This window comes from Apis florea, unplaced genomic scaffold (genome assembly GCF_048593485.1).
Source record: "Apis florea isolate Af1SG1 unplaced genomic scaffold, ASM4859348v1 contig_3158_pilon, whole genome shotgun sequence".
NCBI classification, from domain to species: Eukaryota; Metazoa; Arthropoda; class Insecta; order Hymenoptera; family Apidae; genus Apis; species Apis florea.
This window is the reverse complement of record NW_028256713.1, coordinates 6,233,343-6,259,449: the sequence shown is the minus strand read 5'-3', so window position 1 is coordinate 6,259,449 and position 26,107 is coordinate 6,233,343. Positions and strand designations below refer to the sequence as shown.

Sequence of the window (26,107 nt, the reverse complement as noted above, 5' to 3'; positions counted from 1 at the left end):
CGATACGTTGTACGAAGATGTAGGTATAGCGATAGGGCACGTTCACTTTCGTATTTCGTGTCTGAGTGTCGTTTCTGGAATTCTGGTCGTCATTTTTAGATGCTCACAGTACAGTCGGGGTGGTGATCCAATGCGGTGGTCAAATTAGCCCGAATTAGCGAATTGTACAGGATCGAAATTTTCTCCTCTTCATTTATAATCCTGCCTTTTTTCAAATTTCTCTTCTCGCGCTTACTTTCCCCGACAGATTAGAAATCGTTGCCACTACTTCGACTGATAAATTTTTCTCTTACTTGTCCAACAACAGACACGAAACTGTTTCGTAGAAATCCGATAAATCATCCATAATCCTTAATCCTCGACCCTTTCCAATCTTTCTACAATTCTATCCACTCTGATCCCAAGGATCAGCAAGGATCAACAACAGGCGAAAATTGACGAATCTCAGAAAAACAAAAAACGATCCCATAACGAAGAGAAATTCGTAGAAAACCATCCAGTTTTTCCACGAATCGATCGGAATCCATATTCATTAGGTATGCGATGAGGTACACACACACGAGGCCCTCATCCACGGGGACTTGGTACCCGCAGGCGAGCCTCCTCCGTTTCAGCCGCGTGCACATCCTCGCCGCAGCCTCGTTGCTCACCTGCGTTCACCTGTCTTCCGCTCCTTACCCCGATACGTGGCCGAGCACGATCCACATTGCGGCCACCATTTTTAAACGCATCGACGTTTCCCAACAAGCGCGCTCCCACACCGATTAGAGACGCGGAGAACTCGGTTGCGACATCTGTGAGCGCGTTATGGGCTCGCGTATATGGAGATTTTTCTCGTTCAGCGCCAGACAATCGCCCGTTTCTTCATCTCTCGATAAAGCCTCTCCGTAAACGTGCAACCGATTCCCTCGAGAATGCGAGAGTTTGCGCGAAACTTTAAAAAGAGGGAAAGAAGGTTAAGAGAGGTTAATTCCACTCTCGACGATCGACGGATCCAACGGATGCTTTTTTCCATCGCTCGGATGCTTGCGATCGATGGCTAAAAGGATGGAATTACTAAATTTTTGCAAGGAAATAATAAAAATTCTTCGGGATGTATGCGTGTACGTTTGGTTGGAATAATGAATGCTATTCGGAGAGAGAGAGAAAAGGTAATTTGGTCTTATGATCGCATGCTGGGAATTATATTAGTTCTACGCTGTGTTTTTACCGCAGCCACACAGGGAACTTCTGCATTGCACTGTTCGGTAGCGACAGGGTTAAAATATGCACGCTGCGGGTAAAAGTTGCGCGTATTTTTTTCTTTTTTTCAAATAAATAATCTTCGAAGGTTTTGAAATTTAGAACCAGTTTTTTTTTTTTTGAAGAAAATCAATTGCTTTTAATAATTTTAGTATTTTATCAATAAAACCGAGGGATGAGAAATTGAAGAAACGAATGGAATGAATGTATGATTTACTAGTTAGACGCAAGCGAAGGAAAAAATAAAAGAAAGAAAAGTAAAAAGTAGAGCATAAAAAAGCTGTTACGTCGTTAAGCGGCTTACAGATGTCGAAACATGTTGCGATGCAGGCATCGAAGCGATAGGTTTAAGCCAATGGTTTGTTTACACGAAACCGAAACGTTATTTCCAAGTGTTGCACTGAATCACTGTTTTAAACCCATCGCTCGAATCGACGTCTGCATCGCAACATCTCTTTAAAATTGCATCTCTCTTTGTTATCAAAAAATGAGTACATATATAGATATATATATAGATATATATACACACTTGATGAATGCAATTGGCCTAAACAATTCAAAAAAAGATTTTTGAACACCGTTGTAATTGGAAAAATTTGTTAGCGATGGGTTTAAGTCAATGATTCGCACGAGGCTGAAACTTGTTCGGTATTGCGTGAACCATTCGCTTAAACCCATCACTCGAATCAATATCTGCATTGCAACATGTTGCAGCATCTCTGAACAGCCTTAAAAATATGCCTGCACTGTTACATCTAACTTATACCATCCAGAACTGCAATTTCAACAATGTACAGTCCGCACAAAAAAAACAGACGTGTGCACAGATAGGTTTAAATTAATGTCTTGATGCTAGAAAAGGCAAATTGCAGTGGTTGAACAAACAGAAATACAATACAAGTCCAATTAAGGATGGTTGGTTGGTTGGAAGTGCGCGAAGAGAAGTCCAGCGAAAAGAACGATGCGTGTAAAGTTGCATTGAATGTTAATTAATGAGAATTGCGATCGACTCGTGCGTGTACTCGAATGAAATCGAGAATATAGAAAGTAAACAAAAGAGCAAGAAGAATCGACTTGCTAGGAATTATGTCTTTCGAGTTCAATCCACCCGCCATGCTTCTTCGTGAACTTGTGCGAAAAACCGATTTCTCATAATTCATGCCCTTTGTTAAAACTCTTTGATTTTTATCATTTTGCAACTAATTTCTCCGTTTGGTAAGCGGAGAAGAATCGAACGAGGTTTGAAGCCTCTCCGATTTCTTCCAAATTTTTGAGATGAATTTTGGGAAAGAATAAAATTCTAACCTGACTTTCTTTTTACTAAATTCTTCAACATGGAGTTCCCAAAGTTAGACAAAATATTCATTGTTAATTAAATAATTGAAATTTTCAATAACTTTTGTTATCCCTCTTCCGCCAAAATTTGAATTACTCTTCTCCGTTGTTCCACCTTCGAACGAACTATTCTTTCAAAATTTTCAACATTCCATTTAATTGTTACCAAAAAATTTCAAATTTCAACTTGTTTGTCCTCCGCAACATTCGAGTTCCTTAAAAATTATTCCGTCCATCATCCAAGTTTAACCAGCCCTAACGAGCCTATAACTCAATCCAACTGTCAGGGTGAAGCACACACAGAGGTCAGGTGGACAGGGAGAGGGCGGGGAGCGAAGAGGGCAGGATTTCCATAGCAATCTCGAATCGCTTCTCAGTGAGGGCACGAATGCATTAAGGCAAGTCTGAGGAGAGTGGTTATCTTCTTCTCGCGGCTAGAATTAAGATCAAGATTAGGATTCCCACATCCGGAAGCGTTTCTTATAAAGTTTCCCTTTTCCTTCATCTTCCGCGGCCGCCTCTGGCTCGGCTCACGCACCCACCGTGCACCGTGTTTTCCTTTCATCTTGCACGCTTTACCATCACCATGCACCTGCGGATATTCGCCGCGGTGCACGATTAAAACGCGGTTAACGTTGCTCTGGAAATTGCACCGAGTTCCTCCTCCCTTCTTCTTTGTGTCTTTTTCCTCGGTGTTCTTCTTCGTTGGCGAACAGCAATTTTGATAAAATTTAACCATCATGGAATTAGAATCCTGTTGATTTTTTGGAGAAAGTAATAATGAAATCTCTTTCGAGAGTAAAAAATGAGAAAGTTTTCTTTAGGATCGTTCATTTAACACTTTTTTTTCCAACGAAATTTCCTTTGTAACTCAATTTCAAAAATAATCGTGGCCAGGTATTGATTATAAATTTCGAATACTATAGATTCCTTGCTTGAATTATAATAATAAAAATTGTGATAAAACTGTGATCTTCGACTGTATCCGTATAATAATTTATCCAACTCTTCAAAATCCTTCTCTCTTGATTCTCTTGGATATCGAAGGAACAAAAGAAGTAGCACAATGATGTTGGATTAAAAAAAAAAAAAAGAAAAAAGAAAAAAAAAGAGGCGATAAGGGAGTTGTGAAGAATATCAGGTGTTGAATATGTTGGACGCGGTGAGTAAGGCAGAAAAGTCTGTCGAGTGAGTCACGATGAGTGTCGATGGCTGAGTTCGCTCTTTCGATAGCGAAAGATGAATTTACGTGGATGGATGTTCGATCGCGAGCTTCTTATTGGTTCTTCGAGAAACATTCGATGATGGAAACGAGATGGAACGGTGTGCAAAACGTTTCTGATTCTTTATCTGCTCTTAGCTCGTTCGATAACGAGATAAGGCGAGAGGAGGAAAAAGAAATTACGTAACGGAGATTCTTTTTTCTCCAGTACGTAAAATAAGTTTTACTTCATTTATCTGATCTCGAGATAAATGATAAAAATCTGGAGAAGAAAAAAAGTTAAAAGAACTATACTCGAATCGAATTTTTATTTGAATTTCCAATTCCATCTTATTTCGTGTGAAATCGAAAATTATTGAACTTGTATTAAAGAATATTAAAAAAAAAAATATATATATATATATAATTAATTGTAGAAACACGTCCATTTTACAAAAAAAAAAAAAAAATGAATCGATTCGATAATTAAATCGAGGGAATTTTCATTAAATTTTTTGTCTGAAACTTATTCCATTTCTTCAAGCAAAACGTGCTGTTCTATGCATTTATATATCAAGAATATATCAAGTATGATTTTTCGTAATTTCATTTTCGAATCGGATCGATTATCGTGGAGGATAAGTATAATACCAATATAGGCAGTATAGTTTTCTTTCACGAGGAAAGATATCGGAGGATTAACACGCGACAACGCTGGCACAGCGCGGTGAATACATATCTTTCGTGCAGAAGTTATGCTTCTCGTTTATCAACTGCCTTTTGTGATACGCGATCTGCTATATTTGCAACGGTGTCATCGAAGCAAGTTGTCGCCGGTATAATACGAGAACGGTTCTGAGAAAACGGATGCGGCGCTAATATTTCCGAGCCACGTGTAACGCGCAATGCATTCGTTCGAAAAAATGCTGAATTCGCGCGAAAAATTTTCTCCTCGATTCGATCGATTATTTATTTATTTATTTTTTCCCTTTACAGAGGATTTTATTCGATATTTTTACCTTTGAAAATTTGAAGAACGTTTGATTGTTGATATGTGATAATATAAGTTTCAATCATATGAATTTCATACCGAGAATATAAAGAATATATATTTCTGTTTATAGAGAAAATATCAATGATTTATATGAATGTAAAAGAGAATTAAAAAGGTGAAGATAATTGAAGAAATGCAGATAGATGAATATAGTGCATTTGGTGCTTAAGTAGTTAATAGTCGCGTGGCGCTAGTATCGCATCATCGTCACATTATTAATTCTTAATTGAAAGAGAAATTATTCCACGCAAAACAAACGTAAACGCGTGATTTCGCGAGTGAAAAAAGAGAATTCCAGCAAAGTTCAAAATGTTACAGAATTATTTTTAAAAACTGTAATAATAGAAAAGAAAAATGTAACAATGAAATTTATCTCCTCTTAAAGATTGAAAGAAGAAGAAGAAGAAGAAGAAGATAATTATAATTGGAATATATATTCGAGAAAACTGTGTTACAAAAAAAATCGTTCGATCAATTTTGAACAAAGAATAAAAAAAGGAATGAATGGAAGCACAGTTTCGATTAAAATAATCCACATTTATTTGGTCGCACTTTTGGAGAAATGAACCGGTTGACCGTAATAAACGACGTCTATATAATTAGCATTCGTATCGTCCATAAATTCGCCGGCGCGTGACAACGTGTGAGCTTACAATGTGATCAATTTAATATGCACGATAACAGGACGTGAAACATTGCAAATTATTGCAAGTATTATTAAATTATTGATGAAAGTATAATGTTTGATACAAATACAAAGATGGACGAACTTTTTGTTCAGCATCTGTTTCTCATCTGTCTTGTAATTTTTTTTTTTCTCTTTTATCTTTTATTACCATAATTCTGGAGATAAGCGGGGAAACATTTGCTCAGCACATTTCACAGGACCTGGCTTTAATCGTTGATCATGTTATCTTTACGCCTAATTGGGCTCGATCAATCGAGTATTTTTTCGAATATTTCATTTTATATTACGTAACAATTGATATTTTACTTTCACTTTGTTGTTCAATTTATATTTATATATATATTATATTAAAAAACCGATTCATCACTATTGAATTAAAGAATCAGTCAAAACATCTCTCACTTTCAACAATACACAAGCCTTAAATATTAATGAATGTTAAAGGGTAAAATGTTCGAAGGATTAAAACGATCGTAATTAAAATATATTAATACAATAATCCACGATATAAGCATCCAACTTCACTCACCTCCGATTCGCGACTGACGAAATTTAATATTCCTTCCATGTGAACCCATTCACCTTACATAATATTAATATATATCATGCGCGCAGAAAAATAATCTACAGTCAGTCGCAAAAGTTTTCATCGCACGCGCACAAAACTTTAAATATTAAAAATATTCACATGCATCGACTTCATCGTCCTATTTCGAGAAATATATTTTCAAATTCCTCAATCTCACCCCCTTCTACTATCTTCCACCAAAATAAACTCTAGCAAAGTTTCATTCGTTCAAAAAAAAAATCGAAATTCTTTCCTTCTCTTTTTTTTAAAATAAATCTCCTTTACGAGATAGTCTTTCGCAAGAAAGGTTTTAAACAGAAGTTTACATTATCCATCCCTGAACAAGAGGCATCATAAGAGCACGCGCATTATATCGTGATACATCCGAACGAGCGTCGCGTGCGTGCTTCGTTCGCCAGGCCTTCGCACACATTCAAAGTGTGAAGCATAAAAAATGCATCGAAATAAAGGTATCCTGTTCTTCTTAACGCACGCGTAATTCTACGTGCGGATAATTAAGGGTATCACATCGGGGGGAGAGGATGAAGAAGGGAGAGAAAACCCTTCTTTTCGCGAAACACCCTCCGCTTCGAGAACGTTGGAGGAGGAGGAGGATGATGCGGTCATCGTTGCATTGCGAAAAAAGAAAAATTATCCCTTACCGGGGATAGAAACTTTTTCTTTCTCCTCTTCTTTCTTCTTCGTCAAACGTATAAACGAGCCGGTGGCTCGAGGCTGGCACGAATTAAAATGCATATGTATTCGATCGTTCTAGGCCGTCTGATACGGTCTCGAGATCGAATAAATAAGCATACCGCATTATGCGCGCTGGATGACCCTTGATTACTGACCTCCTCACCTCCCGTGTACCCGGCCACGCGTGAATTATTCATCGTCCCCGCGCGCATCCTCGAAAAAACTCATCAGAGAGGGCCGAAAACGGTCTTCTCGCGGTTTAATGAATAGCAGGGGACGCAGGAGAGGCGGCTGGTGCGTTTCCTTTACGATCATCGGAAACGGGGAATATACATGCGTCGCATTGTGTCCACCGTTGGAACATAAGTACTTACTTATATTCTCTCTGTTTTTCCTTTCTTTTTCTTTTTTTCGTTCGCTTCTTCCTTTGTTTTTCTTTTCTTCTTCTTTTCTTTTTGGAGTCGAGTTTGAAGAGTTTGGAGAGAGTAGGAAATTAATTTGGAAGAATTTTTTTGTTTTTCGAAGCGGAGGTTAATTAATAGGTGGTGATAAAAGGTAATTTGAGAAGAATCTTAGTGGAAGTTTGTTAACGTAGAGTAGTAGGTATATTTATGTTTTCAATTTTTTCTTAATTTGCGCATTTTATTGGGAAATTGATATACGAAAAATTTAAAGTAGAGGTTTGGATTCGTTGCACTTTTGTTTTTAATAAGAAATACTGGATGTAGAAAGAAATTTTTGTGAAACTGTCTATACGGAATTGTGCGCTTAAGAAATTAGCGAAGCCTCAAAGTTCGCATCGCAACTTTGTTGCAAATATTCTTTTTGTGCTTGTAAGACTTCCTTTCAATCTTGCACGAATCGTTTATCTTCTATTTAAAACTCAATTATTGCCATATTTTAACATACGATTTGCAATCATTGACACGTAATTATAAAGTCTCGATTTCCTTCGTTACGAGATTTAAAATTGTATAGTATAATCAATCGAGAAATGAAGAAGAGGAGAAAGGAGAAAAAAGATGACGAATAATCACGATCAAATTATAAATGCTCTGCTCTATGGTTAACATGTTAATTTATACATTAAACAATTTATGCATATAACAATTCGATAAGTAAATATATTCACACAAAAGTAATAAAATTTATATTATCTATTATTAGAAGATTACTAAACGCATGAGCATTGTTTATCGCGTGAATGAATTTACAAATTTAGAAATAGTAGATATTTTTAGATTTTGACAATAATTTTCTGATAAAATTTGTTAAAAAATTCGCTAGAAAAAAGAATGGCATTCCGTGTCATTTAAAAGAAATCTTTTACTTTTGAAGAGGAACGTTCGAACAACAATCAAACAAGTATTGATACATCTCTGAAAAAAATCAGGCTTCTTCTTCATCGCAAAAAAATCTAGGGAATTCGAACCACGCTTTTCTAACCTAACCATTTTAGAAAAAGTCCAGTGAAGAATCGACAAAGTTTCAAGATTCGAGGTACGTTAATTCAAAAAGAGAAGCTATATCGTTCTAATTGCGTTATTTAAAAAAAAGAAAAAGTCCAATGAAGAGGAATTCAAACGAAGAGTCGACAAAGTTTCAGACTCGAGGTACGTAAATTCAAATAGAGAAACCATATTATTCCAACCGTACTATTGCAGAGCGAATCTAGTGAGTTAGAGAGTCTAGGGAATTTTGGCGCGGGAACAAGGGCCGCAGATGCGTTTCCCGTCCAGATGTATCCACGTCCGTGGAGATACGCGCGCATTAGCCTGTACACAGGCTTGGAAACGGCGTGTGTAGGTCCACCTGAGCGAGCAGACGAGCGAGTGAGCACGGAGGAGAAGGTGTCTCACATGGGTGCCTCTGTTCCCTGCAACACGAGTCCCACAGATGGGGGAGACATCCGGGCAGCTGACGTTCAAATGAAACTGACTGACTGACTTCGGCTTAACCGACTCCACATCCTCCTTCGATTAAGGAGAACTACGTCCGGGAGAGAAACGTTGGAGAACGTTTGGAGGATGGAACGTTTATATATCCCGTCGAATTGTTTTCCCAAAGGGGGGAGAGAGAGAGAGAGAGGGAGAAAGAGAGGGTCTCTTCTTTATCGATCCCACGGATCCTCTTTGTCTCGAACGTTTCTTCGTTTCGAACGGAGGAAACTTCGAGCAAGTAACAAGTGGAAGATTCCTTTATTAAAAATTATTTCAATCCCGTAAGAGAATCGAGGCACGATCTCCGTTCTTTTTCGATCGATTTATGCATCGTTGGATTTTTATTTTTGTTGTTGTTAATTCTCTCCTCTTTCTTTTAACTTTATCTCGAACGTTTCTTCGAGTTTTCAACGAACTTTGAGAAATGTACAAACGATATATCTGTTCTGAGAAACTTTAGGTGGAAGAACGTGGAGAAGTTTCTTTGCTCAATTCGCGTTGATTAAATTTTGTTTTGTAAACAAAAAACATTATTTAGGGAATTTCGTTTCGTTTTTCCTTTGTTGTTTTTTACGGTTTTTACGAAAACGTTTTGGAAAAATAGAACTAGGTATATTTATAGCGGTATAGTAATTTTACTTTTTTAAAATTCTAATTGGCACGATAATGATAATTATAATTAGCATTATAATAGTTTTTAAGGAAATAGCCATTATTCTAATACGTCTTGTACATTGATAAAATAACATGTAAATACTTAATTATGTCTTTAAATAACTAAATAACTTTGTGGTTACACAACTTTTACGCATTATTTTATTGTTTGGCCCTGAATAGTTAATACGATAGCTAATAATCAGAAACTGAGATAATATAATAGTTGTACAAAATATAAACAAAAATTATAATATAATAAATACAATTAATTACCATCGAACGTGAGTATGACTCGAATTATACATATACATGTGTATATAAATTGATAATTAACAATGACTCCCAAGTCCTCTCTTTTTTCGAGAGGATCGAACAGATTGGATCTCGTATTTTTAATTAATGAAAGGATAAAGAGGAATTTAAACGTGTCAGGGCGTGAGAAGAACGTAGAAAGTGAATCGTGAGAAATAAGCGTGACGAATTATGGAAATATTACGGTTCTTCGTTACTTCTGTACGTGATACGTTATATACCATCTTCTCAATCCGCGTTTCCCCCTCTCCTCTTAACTCCTCTTCGAGATACACTTCGAGAAACGATAACGAAATAAAAAAATCTTGGAAATCTCGTTGATACAACGCGATCACATCTGTTGGAAAAGGATCTTTCATCGATTCTGCCGAAATACGCTCTGATATCAGCCCGATTCGATAAGATTGCGTGATATACGCAGCAGCATGCGAACGACTTTGTTTGGTATTAATTCAGTTATTACCGGTTATGCTGTCGCGAGGCATTAGTGAAAAATGATCGAGCATCGAGAGACGACCATCGAGTGTCTACGATAGATATCGTTATCTTGTTATTCGCTTTCGAATAATTGCGAATATTTTACCAAATATAATAATCCAAATTCTACAACCAAATTAAACATCATCCATACTCTCAAATATCCTTCTCCCAACTAACTTGAAACTAACCTCGAAATATCCTCGACCAAAGATTCGTAAGGATCATTTTTACAACAATCTTTCGACTACCAACCACCTCGAACATCTCCAAACATCATTCTTATCACCGTACACAGCATAACACATAATCCCTCAAGAACAAACCCAACCCAAATAATCGAAAACCTATTCTATAAACACTCAAATTCATAATTCAAAAGCCTTCGAGTCGAGATGATATCCCCCCCAAACGTTCACGTTGACCAATTCGAATCGTCGGTTCACAGGATACCGAGTAAGAAAAAACGAGATGGAGCGGGGCATTTGCGAACGGAGGAAGGCTGGAAAAGGGATAGAGCGAGAAGGCAAAAAGAGAGAGGGAGAAAAAGAAAAAGAAAAAAGAAGGAAGGGGGGGGGAAAGCGGAGGAGATAGCGCATATACTGCAGGGACGGGGAGAGGGGGAGTAGGCCGTGAAACGACGAGGAGGGCCGGACCAGGCTTCGATAAAGGGAGCAACGGAGGAGAAGAGAGACGGAGAGAGACGGAGCGAGAGGGAGATAGAGTGGCAGACACCGGGAGAGACAACTGGAGAACGAGGGAGAGGGAACGGATAAGAGGAAGCGTGGGCACTCAGGTGTGACTCTCCCGCGGGTTCTCCTGCCTCTCCTTGCCAGCAGCAACAGATACGCGGACCTTGGTCTCCCCGTGCACCTCCGGAAGTGCTCTTTATCTCTGTCGGTCTGTCCCCTCGCCCGTACCACCGTGCATGCGTGCGTGCGTGCGTGCACGCGCGCCCCCTCTCTCCTCCTCTCTCTATCTGCCCTTCCCCCGGCCGCCGTCGTCGCCGCCGCCGTCGTTGTGGCGTCGCACGGCTGCAACGGCTGCGTTTGTCCGCCTGATTTCGACCGAAATTTCGATCGCACGAACTTTCGTATCGACCAAACGTGGCTGGATGATCCCTGCGAGTATGTTTCTTTTTTCCTTTTTTTCGAGGGAAGGGTTGGTGGTTAAGGGGTTGGATTTGGATTTTTTGGGGAGGATTCGTGGGGCGACGATTCGTTTGCGTTGTTTCGTAACGGGAATGGAATTCGAACAGTTGCTCGAACGGTTTTATTTTATTTTATTTTGCTCGGATTATGTTCGTCGAGAATGGGAGGAATGGTCTTTTCACGATTTTTATTCCCTACGTTTATTGGTTTTTCGTCGAATTTTTGTGTGCAGAATTTTGAACATGATCGATATACGAATCATTTCTTTTTTGTTCGTTGCGATTTTCAAAGATCGATACGTATTCCAAAGGACGTAGAATGGTGTGTTAGTAACGTAGATAGATAGAGAAGGGAACGTGTGCTACCACCTGCTATACACACTGGCCTCTAACCGTTCGATTCCGCACGAAGCAATTTCCTTTCACAGTGCTGAAAAATGGGAATGTTAATTTTTCATCGAACGCCCGGGTAACTCATTCGTGTCCGTCGTTCGCCGCGGACGATCGAACGAATCCATTTCGAAAAACAAGGATTTCTACTTCCAATTACCTTTTCCCGGATTCCAAAGAAATAAAAAAAAAAAAAAAAGAAAAAGTAAAAATAAAATTACGTAACGAAATTTTCTCTCCCGCCTTTATCTTCGAATAATAATTCGATAAATAATCGACGAAACCGACAGACGTGGGGCCGAAAAAGGATGGAAAATATATCGGTTCGACGATGATGCACGACGTTGCTCCCAATGCACGTCGCGTCGCGACTCTCGGGCAAGAAGAAAACAGGCGCAAAGGGGACACGAAACTCGGTGAAATTCGCATTACGTATTACATAGCGATGAATCCGATTCGTCTTCGAAAGGTAACGAGCAGTGTGCAGGTGTGCGGCAACGAAATGATCGGCTGTTGCACGATTAGACGCATTTCCCGCATTTATTTACACGCAAGACTAACTAAGCCGACCCACCACAGTAAATGGTCGAAAGGAGGATTTTTCTTGGATTTCGCAACGGTGCCCGATTTCGATGCCCGATGTATCGTGTGTGTGGCGCGCGCGTGTGTGTGTGTGTGTGTGTGCGTGCGCGTATCGAGTTTCATCGCGAGAGAAATATTTTGATATTCTTCGCTCGTTTTAACGAGGATTGGCGTCTTTTTTTTTTTTAAGAAGAAGAAGAAGAAGAATTGTAAACAGTGAATGAACCGAAAATGGAAATCTTGATAGTTAGTTCGATTATCGGTAATTCAGAGAATGAAATAAGGGGTGTTGGGAAGAAAATGGAAATGGAATCGAAGAAATGGAAGAGTTACGGAGATGGAATAACACGACGGTCGGTCTGGTGGGGCTTAATCGGATGAAGAGACCGACAAACTGGACGTCCTCTTCAGCTTTAGAGGCATCGACGTATGCGACAGCTAATTTCGTTATTTAAGTCGTTATACATCACGCTCCAATGCTAGAAATTAAGTTTCTCGAAACTGAAATTCTCTTTTTTATGCCGATTCGAACAACTGATTCTTTCAAACGAAATTCTTTCAAACGAATTCTATCCGATCTGGTATAACAATGGATATTTTCTTGTCGAAATAAGGCAAGAATTTCTCCATATTTTTTTTAAAATATTATTAAATTAAAGTTAAAACATGTATATCGAATAATTATAAAAATTAAGGAATAGGGCTTCTATCGAATAAATTATAAAAAAAAATTCTCAACTCCTCAAGGAATATTAAACAATTCTATCTGCAAAGATAAAGAAAAGATACATAAGAGTTTCCAATCTTGCGTCTATTTTCCATCGTATATTTTTCCATTTGACTCTTCTCGAATTAGAAGAAGATCTCGCACCACTTTTCCTTCAAACTCAACGCGATATCTCAATCGGCAAACTCATAAGTATTCGATCGTTGCACGAGTTACGAACAGAAAGCATCGAAAGCGAATCTCTCTCTCGATCGTTATCTTTGGAAAGAAAATTTTTTCTTCCCCCTCGAAACTTTTCTTTTTCATCCTCTTTTCGTTTCTCGTATTTTTTGCCATTCCAGAGAGGAGAGAGGAAACAGAGGGAGGAGAACAGAGACGAGAAGAGATGGCAGAGAGGAGAAGCAATGCTAATTCCTAGGTCCGAGTTGGGAGACTCGGAGAGGTTTCCCACCTTTTACGGTTTCCCTCTTCTAGACGGCACGGCGGCCACTCGTCTGTCAACCGTTGGGGATGATAATGATTTCGTTTCCAACAATTCATCTCCGCTCGATTAACGAACGCCTACGTCAGGAATTTTCGAGGAATTGAGAAGTAATTGTTGATTACGCTTTTCAAAGATTGCTTCGAAATAAATAAATTCATATTTATGATAATCTTTGAGATTGGATTATTTATTTATTTTTTGTTTAGCAATCATTTGTTTATTGTTTACTATCATTTGTAACATCATTTGTTGTAGAATAGAAGATCGTAGGCAGAATTTTTACTTTAAATGAATCTAGCATTAGATTCGAAAGGATTTGGAAATTTTTTATTACAAAAAAATATCTAAACAAAATAAGAAATAATTAAATTTTCTCAATATATTAATATTCAAATAACATTTTTCTAGAAAGTAGTTTCATCTTAATAAACCAAAATTATAACCGATCGAATCCAAATTTATTATTGGCCTGATCATAATCTTTTCATCGATCATATTGATATATAAATTAAAAGAGAAGAACATGGAAAATTGTCGTTTGTTGTAATAATTTTAATTGAATTATACGGAGAAAAATTCTCGATTTTAGATCAAATTAATGTAAATAAGGATAAATGACAATTGGAAGAATGATTCTTTAATTACAACGAAATATGAAATATATATTTCCTTCTTCCATCCGTGCTTTTTACTCAAATTTTACACAAATCATCGATAACGCGAGTAACGCGAGAGCTGAACACGTTATCGGTCTTGTAACGCTAGGACGTAATATCAAACGAAATCGATGACGAGATAATGGACGCAGACAATATGACGTCGAGTGCTGAATATAAATCGTCCCCGAGCAAGAATGTCCGTGGATATACACTTTGTCCATAATTCTGTGGGACGATTTACGAATAAAACTGCAGGTTTTATTGAAACCACGCGACATCTGTCGGAGAACCAGCAAAATGGTGGATGGCTTGCCTGATAAATTCGTCGCTATACCATTTTTTTCTCTTTCTCTCTCTAATTTATATATAAATTGTAATCAATTTTTGGATCCAAATCCAAATTTTATTTAACGTTATTTTGCAAATTTTGTAAAAGAATGTTGGACGAAATGGAGGAAGGAATATGCTACTTTTTCTCAATTAAATAAAAAATGAAATATATGAAATTTATCACATCACCGATAAATCCTTTGCAATTGAAACTCGTCAATATTGTGTCATTTATCAATTTAATTAAACGATTGTCATTTTTTTTTTTTTTTATAAAAATATTCTCGAATCGATCGTTACAAAATTAAGATATGCTCTGTTACTAACAGTGCAATTCATAATTTTCTCCGTGCCTGTTTCTCGATCGAGAAATATATCATTTTATATAGTCTGATTAACGTCGCACCCATTATTGGCAACTCGCGAATTGCCATCTCGACTTGGTCTCTGGATAGCACAGTGGTTCTCCGCTATTGATTAGATCAGCCTCGAAATAATCACGTACAATTATCTTTAATCTACTTTCCATTGTAAACGCAAGGGGAAAAAATCTTTCTTAAAAATTCTGACACCTTGATGCAAATTTGATTTGACGAATCTAAAACCCTAGTCTCATTTTTTAGAAAAAAATTATTGATCACAAATCTTATCTATTTAAAAAGAATTTAAAATTCGTCTTTTTTGCAAAAATTTTCCAAAAAAAATCGTATCTACTCCGTGTTAAAAGCAAATTCGATCCCAAAATGGAAGATTTGTTCGGCGATGGAATTTAGTTAGAAAGCGGAGATCCCTGGGATCCAAGTCGAGAACCACTATCCGTTGTTTAGCAGTTGTCATTTCGCGGATGGTAGTCGCGAGTTACGATGGCAATACGGGAAATGCTACACTCATCCACCCTGGCCAGGCAGAACGACCGTTACATCGCTGTTCTCTCTTATGCGCCAATGGTCAGTCGTGGAAAAATAGAAAATCTTACCGGCGAATACCGGTAATTTTCATCAACCCATTATCCATTCTCCACGTCCGATTTCGTCTGATTTCCCTCTTTGGAGAGGCTGTGTAACGCTAATGTTAATTAGCCACCTTGTGCCTAAGGAAAGGAGAGCCTGGCCTAATTTTTGATTCTTCTTTTTTTTTTTTTTTTTAGTTTTATCACGCGTCGATTAAGGATTTGTCTGTACATAGATTGGATCGTTTTCGCAATTTTTCACACGAGATCGAATCCGCGAGATGAAGAAGAATTTTGGAAAGTTCTTGGAAAAGTGAAACAGTTGCTCCTTTCGAATTTCACAGATCGCTGGGAGAATCCGTGAAAGAGACATCAATGATCCGTGAAACCCAGTTTTGCGGTGATCCAAATAAAAGTAAGACGCGACGCTAAGAATCTTTCAACGATATATATATATATATACATCTAAATACGCTCTTCTTTTCTTTCGAAACTAACGAATTAATAAAATTCCGTGAATCTATCCTCGTTATCGAAACAAGTTACAACTCGTTACGAATTATTAAAAAGGATTTTAATTTTTCCTTTTCCCGGAACAAAATTCCAATTATTATTATTTCTCGCTTCCGTTTTCTATCCCCTCCATGCTCGAGTTCTTCGTTATCGCGCGTGCGAAAGAAAGAAAGAAAGAAAGAAAGAAAAAAAAAGGAAAGAAGAACGTCGCGTTATCTAAATGCACGTTACGCAGATATGTATTGAGTTCAAGAGATCACCGGATGGTTTAGAGGTTCGCCTGCCGCGTGATGACCGGAAGTTGGCGATACCGTAATGTTCGGGTATACCGGGCGAACCGGAAGCCGGGGCTCTCCACGTGTGCTACAGAGACGAAACGGAGGATCGTGGGAGGGGGGAGGGGCCGAGAAGGAGACCGATGGTCAGCAGTCGGTTGAGACTTTCTTAACGAACGACTCAATAAATCGATCACGTAAAAGAAACTTATGCGCAATGGTTCTCGAATATGTTACGATGAGTTATTATTATTATTATTATTAAAGGACACCTCCCACCTCCCCCCCCCCCTCTCCCTCGATTAATTTTCACGAGGATGATGCTCGATTTCGTAACACAACTCGTCAATTCAATTTGCTTTGTGCAATTGGGGGGAAATCTTGTGTCGTTTTTTAGAGAGAAGTTTTATTATTATTATTATTATTATTATATCGTCGGCTTGTCGATTGCTGATAAAGATTCTAATTATGTAATAGGATTACAGAAAGATTCGTGTTCCATTATGATTCGTGGAAATAAAAAGGAGACTATCCGGAGCTCCAGTTACTCTTCCATCAGTTACAAGTATATATCGATTCTATCAGGACTTTCACGACTTTCACAGTTAATCGCGTAGGAATAACTGCTACGACCAAATCGTAACACGATGATTTCTTCGAATTTTAAAGGGAAAAAAAGAAGATCAAGAAGAAATTTGCCGTATACGACACAATTTTCCCAAGAAAATTCAAACAACCTACAACTCTTCCAAACTTGCATTTTGCGACGAGAATCGATCGCAAGCTTTCCAATAACCGTATCCTCGATTTCTTCGATTTTTAAAGGGAAAAAAGAATCAAGAAGAAAATTCAAACAAGCTACAACTCTTCCAAACTTACATTTTGCGACGAGAATCGATCTCGAGCTTTCCAATAACCGTATCCTCGATTTCTTCGATTTTTAAAGGGAAAAAAGAATCAAGAAGAAAATTCAAACAAGCTACAACTCTTCCAAACTTACATTTTGCGACGAGAATCGATCGCAAGCTTTCCAATAACCGTATCCTCGATTTCTTCGATTTTTAAAGGGAAAAAAGAATCAAGAAGAAAATTCAAACAAGCTACAACTCTTCCAAACTTGCATTTTGCGACGAGAATCGATCTCGAGCTTTCCAATAACCGTATCCTCGATTTCTTCGATTTTTAAAGGGAAAAAAGAATCAAGAAGAAAATTCAAACAAGCTACAACTCTTTCAAACTTGCATTTTGCGACGAGAATCGATCGATCGGAGAAATAGAAACAGGGTTTCGAGGTTAGGTTCGCAAGCTTTCCAATCCTCCCCTCCCAATCTTCTCTGCCGCCGCATCTTCTCTGCGGATACCGATTCCAGCCGACGGATGGCTCGAAACAGGGGAGGTTTAAAATGGTTTTTTCCCGTATAAAAAAAGACACACTCCTCCCTCCCCCTCGTAATAATCGAGAAAGCTCGGTTATAAAAGCGTGGCGACGGTGCCGATGGTGGAAGCGGCGTCGTCGTCGTCGTCGTCGTCGTCGTCGTCGTCGTCGTCGTCGTCGGCGGCGGCGATCACGATCTCACCGCATCTAAAATCACCCGGCGGTCCTCGTGATTGTATTAATTCACTTGACAGAATACAGAATACGGGACGCAGAGTGTATACAGATGCGACCGGGTTGCCGGTGTTGGATGTGGTTGTATTGTCTTCTCGGCTCCTTTCTCGCATTAGCATAAGAATTCAGCGTGTACATGATCCGCGTATCAATCGGCGTCCCGGTGAATCAAGACTTAAATCTTGCACCATGATCACCCGGCCGACGCTCGAATGTTGAAATATCGTCATCAAACGATTGGAAACCAAGCGGGGATGGAGGGGCGGGGGGGAGGGAGGGGGCACCCAACCGTTCGCCCAACCGGTGATTCTCTGGAGAGCGGAGAGAAGGTTTCTGGGAAAGGGTTATATGGAGGCCCGCGTTGCGAAACGTGTCGGAGAAATTTGTCATTCAACTTTTTTTGTTTCTTCTTGCTCGTTCTTTTTCCGTGGTTTCTTCTTCTTCTTCTTCTTGGTTTTCGGAGTTCTCGAAGAGGAAGAGGGGAAAGGGGGAATCGTTGAATTTGAATCTCGTTTGAAGAAGTTGGTGGATTGAAGAAGAGAGTTTTTTTTTTTTTTTTATATAAAGGAAGATTGAAATTAATAGTTGATTTGATTTTTATATTATATTAGTGTCGTTAAGAGATATTTAACACGTTCTGTGTTACTAGAGTTTATAATATTTCAAAAAGAAAGAGGTGTATCTTCCTCTGAAGATATTAATTAATATTCTGGCTTTGTATCTATCAGCCGCGAGAAAGTTCAAGAGGTCGTAAAAATCGCAAGATGCTTTGTATCAGTTTCATTTCAGGAATTTCGTTTCGCCTTTTATCTTTTTCGAGGCGAAGGAGTCCCGATTTCTCAAATTTATATCGAGTCAGTTCCAGAATATTAAATCGAAAACCTTCTATGGTTCAGCTCGACCCGAATCGGGCACAATTATGAAGATAAATTCGAAAAACAGTCAGTCCAAACAGGACGATGAAGCTGCACGTTCGACGTCCTAACGGGAGAGCCGGTTAGAATCGCTAGAATAAATTGAAATCAACGTCCACTTCCTGACAACAAAATCCTTTCATCTCCTCTATCGATATCTTCGATATCTTTTCTATCAAATACTACAAATCGTATATAGATCTCGTTCAGTCAACTTCTATCTAATTTATTAATATTAATCTTTCATTCCAAATACTTCATAAAAATTCGTTGAGTCTAATACAAAAAAATAATGGAACGCGCAATATATCAACGCGCAATTTTACGCGAGCATCTGTCCGAGCATGGTGCAGATGACGCAGTTCTAAGCGGAATGGAATGGAGAGGTGGAACGGGGACGTTGGATCGATCGAAATGGTCTCAGGACGATGAAGGAGGAAAGCTGGGTTGTTTTCTCTTGCAACGAGGAAGATTGAAATGGCGGGAGAGCGGGCGCGGATGTGCAACACGGCCAACTGAAAGGATCGACGACGATCCATCCAGTGGCTCCAGTCCCAAGAACAGAAATTGTTACGTGCCCGCTCTGTCGCCGTGATCCGAATGCTCATGCGTATCGACCGCGGTCATCTAGCGACGAGAGGACAGACAAGAGAGTTCCGTGGCGTGGCTCGAGCGGAGAGCTTTCTTCGACGCGTGTGTACACACGCGCGTGTGCGTGCCCCCAGGTGAAACACACACGTACAGGGTGTCCCTGCACGCGATGCATGAAGCGACGCGCGGTGTAACGACGGTGTAAAAATGAACTATAAATCTAGAGTGATATATCCTCATTCTGGAAGAGCCACGTTTTATGGAAATTTAAGTTGAGAAGATCTTTGACTCCGTCACTTTTTTCGCGAAAAAATTGCGAAAAAAAGAGAGATCTATTTCATACTTTCTGCACTATGATAACAATTTCGTAATCAAGATCTCTCCCCGAAATCGAAATTCTTTTTCTCGAATTTTTAACTCTCTTTAACGCGAATATCCAAAGTTTGGAAATCGTTCGTCCAAACGTTAAATCCAACTCGATGCTTGAGAGGAATTGATAAAAAAAAATTCCTTCATTTTCTTTTTTCCTTCTTCTTTCGCGTATAATGATTGTCGATCATACGACTCGTTACAGGACACCGTGTATCCGTGCACACGGATACAAATACGGATTGTTATGCTGTGGTAGTTTGGCGGGACGATGAAATCCGTGCTGGTAGAGAGCGCGTGCACACGAACGAGCTCGTCAAAGGCGATTGTCCGTCCACGCGGAAGCAGAGCCACCGCTCGCGAGCATCTATCCCTCGATCGCCTCTCACTCGCAGAACACGTACACCTCGTGTCCCCGTACACGTTCCTCAGGCTCTTCTTGTATGCCGGTATTTTGGCGGCGGTGCGTGGATGTGCCAGTTACCTCCGCCCCGCGCCGCCTCTGCAACGTCCAAATTATCGAATAGGAGAGGCAGCAACGACGATGCTTTCGCGACGAACATTCCAAGGAGCGAGACACCTCGAACGATGACACGATGACTGGTGAAAAGTAGCTGCGTGTGATGCCTCTTCGTGTGCGTTATGGGCTGGGTTGGAGGCTGATTGTCTGGCGAGGATGGGTTGGACGATTCTTTTAGGCGAGTATTCTCGCGACGATGGAGGATTTAAGCATCGTTGAGCTTTCTAATTCGAGATTGGAGGTAAGGATTTGTTTTTTCTGGCAAAGATTTGACGATGCTTGGCAATTCTTGGTAGTAAGTATTCTTGCCACGGAGGGATTTAATATCGTTGAATTTTGAGTTTTTGTAGTTTGGGATGGATTGGAAGTTAGGTTAGGTTGAGTGGTTTAAAGATTGAAGAGTTCTTGATTCGTAAAATGCTTCGATATTTGCCGATTGTCTTGTTAATAATAATAATTTGTTTCAAATATTAAATTATTATTATCTTTTCGAGATATACATTTTTAATGCGAAATTATTACTTTATTATTGAATTAAATAATGATCCTCTCGATTAAATCGTAAACCGAGATCGAGTATATTACATCGATTCACCGTGCCTCGAATTGACCTACCTTTCTCGTCCAACTAAACTTCTAAAGCAAACGACAAAGCAGGAGACTTCAAAGGAAAAGCGATCGAGACGCAGAAGAAAAAAAAAAAAAAACATCTCCCTCCCATGACTCAAACGATTTCTAGCCGGCTAATTACGCTTCCAACTGGTATCGTACGGGATCTATTTTAAGCACAACGTATCTCGAGTAACGTTACGCGGGCTGGAAAAGGCCATTGAATACCGACAACTGGATTCCAATTTTGCGTTTGCAACGCGTGCAACGCTCACGTATACGGGTACAGTGTCTAATAAATAGTGAGATCACAAATTATCGACTAATGGTAACGATTGGTATTGCTTCTTTTCTAACCTGTATTTAAACCTCGAGTGGTTCAAATCGCAATAACATCGTATGACTCTTTTTTTAAGTTACGATCCTTTCTCGTAATATCCGATCAATTTAGCCTACATAAGCGAAAAGAAAAATTTAAAAAATACAATTTTCTCGTAACGGAATAGAGACACCACAATTAAAATAAAAATAGCCAATTGAAGATAGTCCCTTTTAAAATTACAAACTAGAATAACTACCGTCGAAATTTGTTCGATTTTTATCAAACGTCAATATTAAACATATTGCTATATAAAATAAAAAACGTTTCCAAGAGTAATTCAATTAATAACTAATACAAATTTCACGATATGAAATTTCTACTTGAATAATTGCTTAAATATTTCACCAGTGTATAAATCCACGAATAATACCTAATTTCACGAAGTTAGCACGATGATCCCATCCTTAATCATCCCGCAATTATCGCGCAAGGACAGTATTACGCGCAATACGTATTATACAGCTTGTTTTAATTCGATTGATCGGTGAACGAGTATGGAATAAGGTTTATGAATGCGGATGGCATTGTTGCCGTGGGTGGGTACACCGAATATGGCCGCGAGTTGGAAGATGAGTGTGGCCGATCGAGACGATGCCCGGCGAATAAGGACGTGACGTAGTTATATCCTCGCGTATAAGGAAAAGCGGATTCGCTGTTAATAGTCAATATGCATTAGAGAAACAATGAGCGGATCTTCGTGCCGCACACGACGACAGGCCGCGGGAGGATGTTGGCCGCGAGGCGATCCGCTCGCGGACACCTTCTGGAAATTTTTTTTACGATCGGGACGACTCATCGCGGTGTCCTTCGAGGGACCTTCTTCCTTTGAAACGTTTCGATCGGTCTACGTGGTGTCTTGTTTACGCAAACGCTTCAACCCTTTTCAAACCCGTTCGTTGCACGATTAAGCGTCGAAAAGTGCAAATAACGATGAGTTTTTGGCCCGATTTGTGGATCTAGGAACGAGATTTCAACGATTTTCGACCCTTTCCAATGATATCATTCGCGTTTGTTGCGCGACCAAGCCTCAGAAATTATAAGTAATGATGAATTTTCGATCGAATTCCCAATTTATAAACGTAATGCAAATTTAGGAACGACCTCAGAAATTAGAAATAACGATGAATTTTCGGTATAATTCTCGATTTGTAAATAAATAACGTGGGTTTAGAAACGAGATTTCAACCCTTTATTTCGTTTGCTGCACGATTTTCGGCCGAATCTTCGATTTATGAACGAGATTTCGATTCTTTCCAATGATATTATTCGTTTGTTACGCGATTGAAGCATCAGAAATTATAAATAACGATGAATTTTCGGTATAATTCTCGATTCGTAAATAAATAACGTGGGTTTAGGAACGAGATTTCAATCTTTTTCGAGAAATAATAATGGACGATGGACGTTTTCGATCATGTCTCAGAAATTGTAAGATGGATTTATAATAAGAATAAGAATTAATTAATTTTCAATGATTGATAATTGTATAGGTTTGTTATAGTAATTGATGAATATAATGTGAGTATTTAAGGATGAGGAGAGTTTAACTCTTTTCAGCGATATGATTAATTCGTTGCATCAATCACAGTAATTAATTTGTTATATAAAGTGATGTTCAATGGATTTATATCGAAGACTTTCGAGTATGCACTTGAAAGAGAGGAGATAGATTCGAGAACAAAACAGTATAGCATATACTTTCAATCATAATCAAATCTTAATCAAATACCAAAATTTTACGAAAATTTGCTCGTGTAAAAATTCCTATTATATTTCCTTTCTCCTAAAATTCTCGAGAATTCATAATTTCTGTATCAAACACACCCAATTATTTAAGACAATGACACATTAAATCTCGTTATCTAAGCGATTCGTATTACGTTCGCGGTAATTAATTCATTACAGATATATTCCTTAAATACTTTCAATCCCAAATTTCCCACTGAAATGACTTCCCTCGACACGCTCAAATCAACGGTAAAAAGGAATATAAAGATGGATAATAATTGGATGTCACGAAATTTCACACGACTCGAGTATTAATCAATTTTATAATCGTATTTTTTCTTAGAAAAAAAAAAAAAAAAAAAAAAAAGGAAAGAAAGAAAAACTGTTCGTTTACTAAAGAAGGAAAAATAGCAAATAATAATTATTGTAAAAATTATATTATTGATGTTTGTTCAAGATATTGGCCATCGATAACTGGTATCTTAATGTTACTTAGTGATATTATGACATCAATAATATGACATTAAAAATATGATTCATAAATGTAATGCAACGACAAGTGTGAAATAAAAGAAAAAAAAAAAAACAGACGCGCAACTATTTTTAATTTCCATAAATTTCGATATGTGATACATGTCCATTTTATTAAAACAAACGAACCATCACTTTTTTCCCTCCTACACAAAATTCTTACAAGATATTTTCTTATCTTATTCCAAGTTATTATCATCCAATTCTGATATGTATACAATAACAATTGTGCAATTTCATTTTAACCTAAACCTAAGAGAAGGGGAGCGAAAAAAAGTAAGGCAATAATTCGAGTAATTCACGCGTAATAATAATAATTTAAATCGGAACATTCTCATCTTCCTCTTACTCGCAAATATCTATAAAGGAAATAATCGCGTTTGATCGAGCATAAATTAAGATTTACAACAAAACAAGGCTCGACAAGGAAATTAAACGTTCGAGGGATTAATCTGAACAAGTGCAGTCGAATTCGTGTCGATTTCTTATCGTTTGTTTAATAACTCTTACACGTGTCGTTTTATCGCATCCGAAGATAAAGATTAACACCGAACTATATAACCAATGAAATAAAGAGAAGATATAATCAAGATAATAATCCTTAGTTGCCCCGTTGCGAGAAACAATTCCAGGAAGTTGTTGATGATCGAGAAGAGATAAAAAAGAAAAAGAAGAAAAAAGGTAGAAGAGGTACAGGAAGAGAGGTGCATCGGAACCTTGGAGGTGGAGGAAATAAAAGATGCGAGAGATGTCTCTTTGGTAGACAGAAAAAAAAAGAAGAAGAAGAAGAAGAAGGAAGGGAAGAGAGGAGATAATTGTCCGACGAGGGGGGCATTGAAACGGAATTATCGAGAGGGCGGAGAATCAAAGAGCGAGATGGAGTGAGGGGGAGAAGAGGGGGAGCGAGAAAAGCGAGCCGTGTATACAGAGAGAGAGAGAGAGAGAGAAAGGTACGAGAAAGGCTGAGTAGGGAGGAAGGGAGGGGGCAGATTTATCGGGGAGAAAGGGGAGAAAATGGAGAACCACGGATGGAGAGGAGACGATGGTTACGGAGAAATCGAAGAGATGAAGGGAGACGTTCCTGGTAGCGGTGGAGAAACGAAATTTGAAACGATAAATCGCGTGTGAGATAAGGACGGGACGAGAGGTGGCCGGTGTAAAAGCGTGAGAAACGGAATATATATGTATTCAAATATAAATAGATATAAAGGAATGTAGTTGGAAATAGTACGAGGAAGGAAAATGTATCTATGATCTATTTGACTTTAAAATAACATAATCAATAATATTAGCGAGTTAATAAATTCGATATAGAATGGAAAGATCTCTTAGAATTTTGATAAACTTCACATCTTCCTCAAGAGCTTTCGAAAATTTCACTAATAACAGTTACATCAATTGTGCAAGACTTGTGCAACATCTTTACATTAACTTCAAGTATCCCCCTTCGAAATGGAATTTGTTTCGCGCGAGTGTACGGAAAGAAAAATTTTTTTAACCAAAAAAAAAAAGAAATTGAAAGTGTGCATGCTCCGTTTGATGAAAAAAAAAAAAATAAAGGAAAAAAGAAAAAGAAACGATAATTCCAAAAATAGCACGGTCGGAGAAACTCTTACACAACAAGAGCACCTAAAAATACGACGTAGCGATAGAAAGCAATCGTTTCTCCGAATAAAGATGCAAAGGAATGAAAGATGACGAGAGGAGGAAGAAGCGTTGTTGGTGGTGAAAGAGAAGGCAGGGCAGGTATTTCGAATGCGTATCACGGATCGCTACGAAATCTCGGATTCTATTAACGGAGAAATTATAACGGATTGACGGACGCAGGGAATGGATGCAAAGACGGATGGACGGAGAGCCGCGAAAGATTTCTCTTGAATCGTAAATACCGATCAGTCGCTTTGCCGGTTAGGGCTCACGTTGCATTTTAAACCACTTCCCGGTGCATTCGCAAATTGTACCGGAGCAACGTGATGGACAAACGGGAGGAGATTGTGGTCGAGAGGTGGAGAAAAGAAGAGATTTTTACGAGGCAGTATTTTACGTGGAGGAAATACGGTTGAACATCGTCTCGATTTGGATGAAGAGCAATAAGAAAAGTCTCGTTTGAGATCAAAAGGAATTAATCAAGTAAGACCTTTTACTAGATAGAAAAATATATGTATGTGATGCAAATGGTTAGAATTGGAAAAATTGATGGTGGCTTACTGATGATCGAATTTTTCTCGACATTTCTAAATTTATTTTATATATGGGATTGAATTCACGTTCCTTTAAATGAATTTTTACATAATGATGGAATGATAAGTATTCTATGAGTTTCTTGATCCGTATGATGTATCGAGGCATGCATTTTAATTAAGCGTAAAGCAGTCGTAATTGAAGCTTAAAAGCAGAGAGAAAGAAAAAAATTGACTCACCATGTATAGCGTACGTTGATATTTCTATAACTTCTTTTTCTTTTTCTTCTTCTTCTTCTTCTTCTTCTTCTGTAATTTCTCTTCATCTCTCAGCAGAAAGAAAGAAAAAAATTGACTCACTACAGCGTGCGTTGATATTTCTATAACTTTTTCTTCTTCTTCTTCTGTAACTTCTTCCTCTAACTTCTCTTCATCTCTCATTCTG

The 26,107-nt window shown here is 38.4% G+C and overlaps 1 long non-coding RNA gene across 2 annotated transcripts in view; it reads right to left on the bottom strand.

The window, feature by feature from the left end:
- The window catches only part of LOC105736955 (uncharacterized), a 65,039-nt gene that overhangs the window by 34,903 nt on the left and 4,029 nt on the right, over window positions 1-26,107 (bottom strand). For both annotated transcript variants that reach the window (XR_015292441.1, XR_015292440.1), the window contains one exon: window positions 25,903-26,104. This is a non-coding gene — a long non-coding RNA (uncharacterized LOC105736955). The remainder of the gene's footprint in view (window positions 1-25,902; window positions 26,105-26,107) is intronic.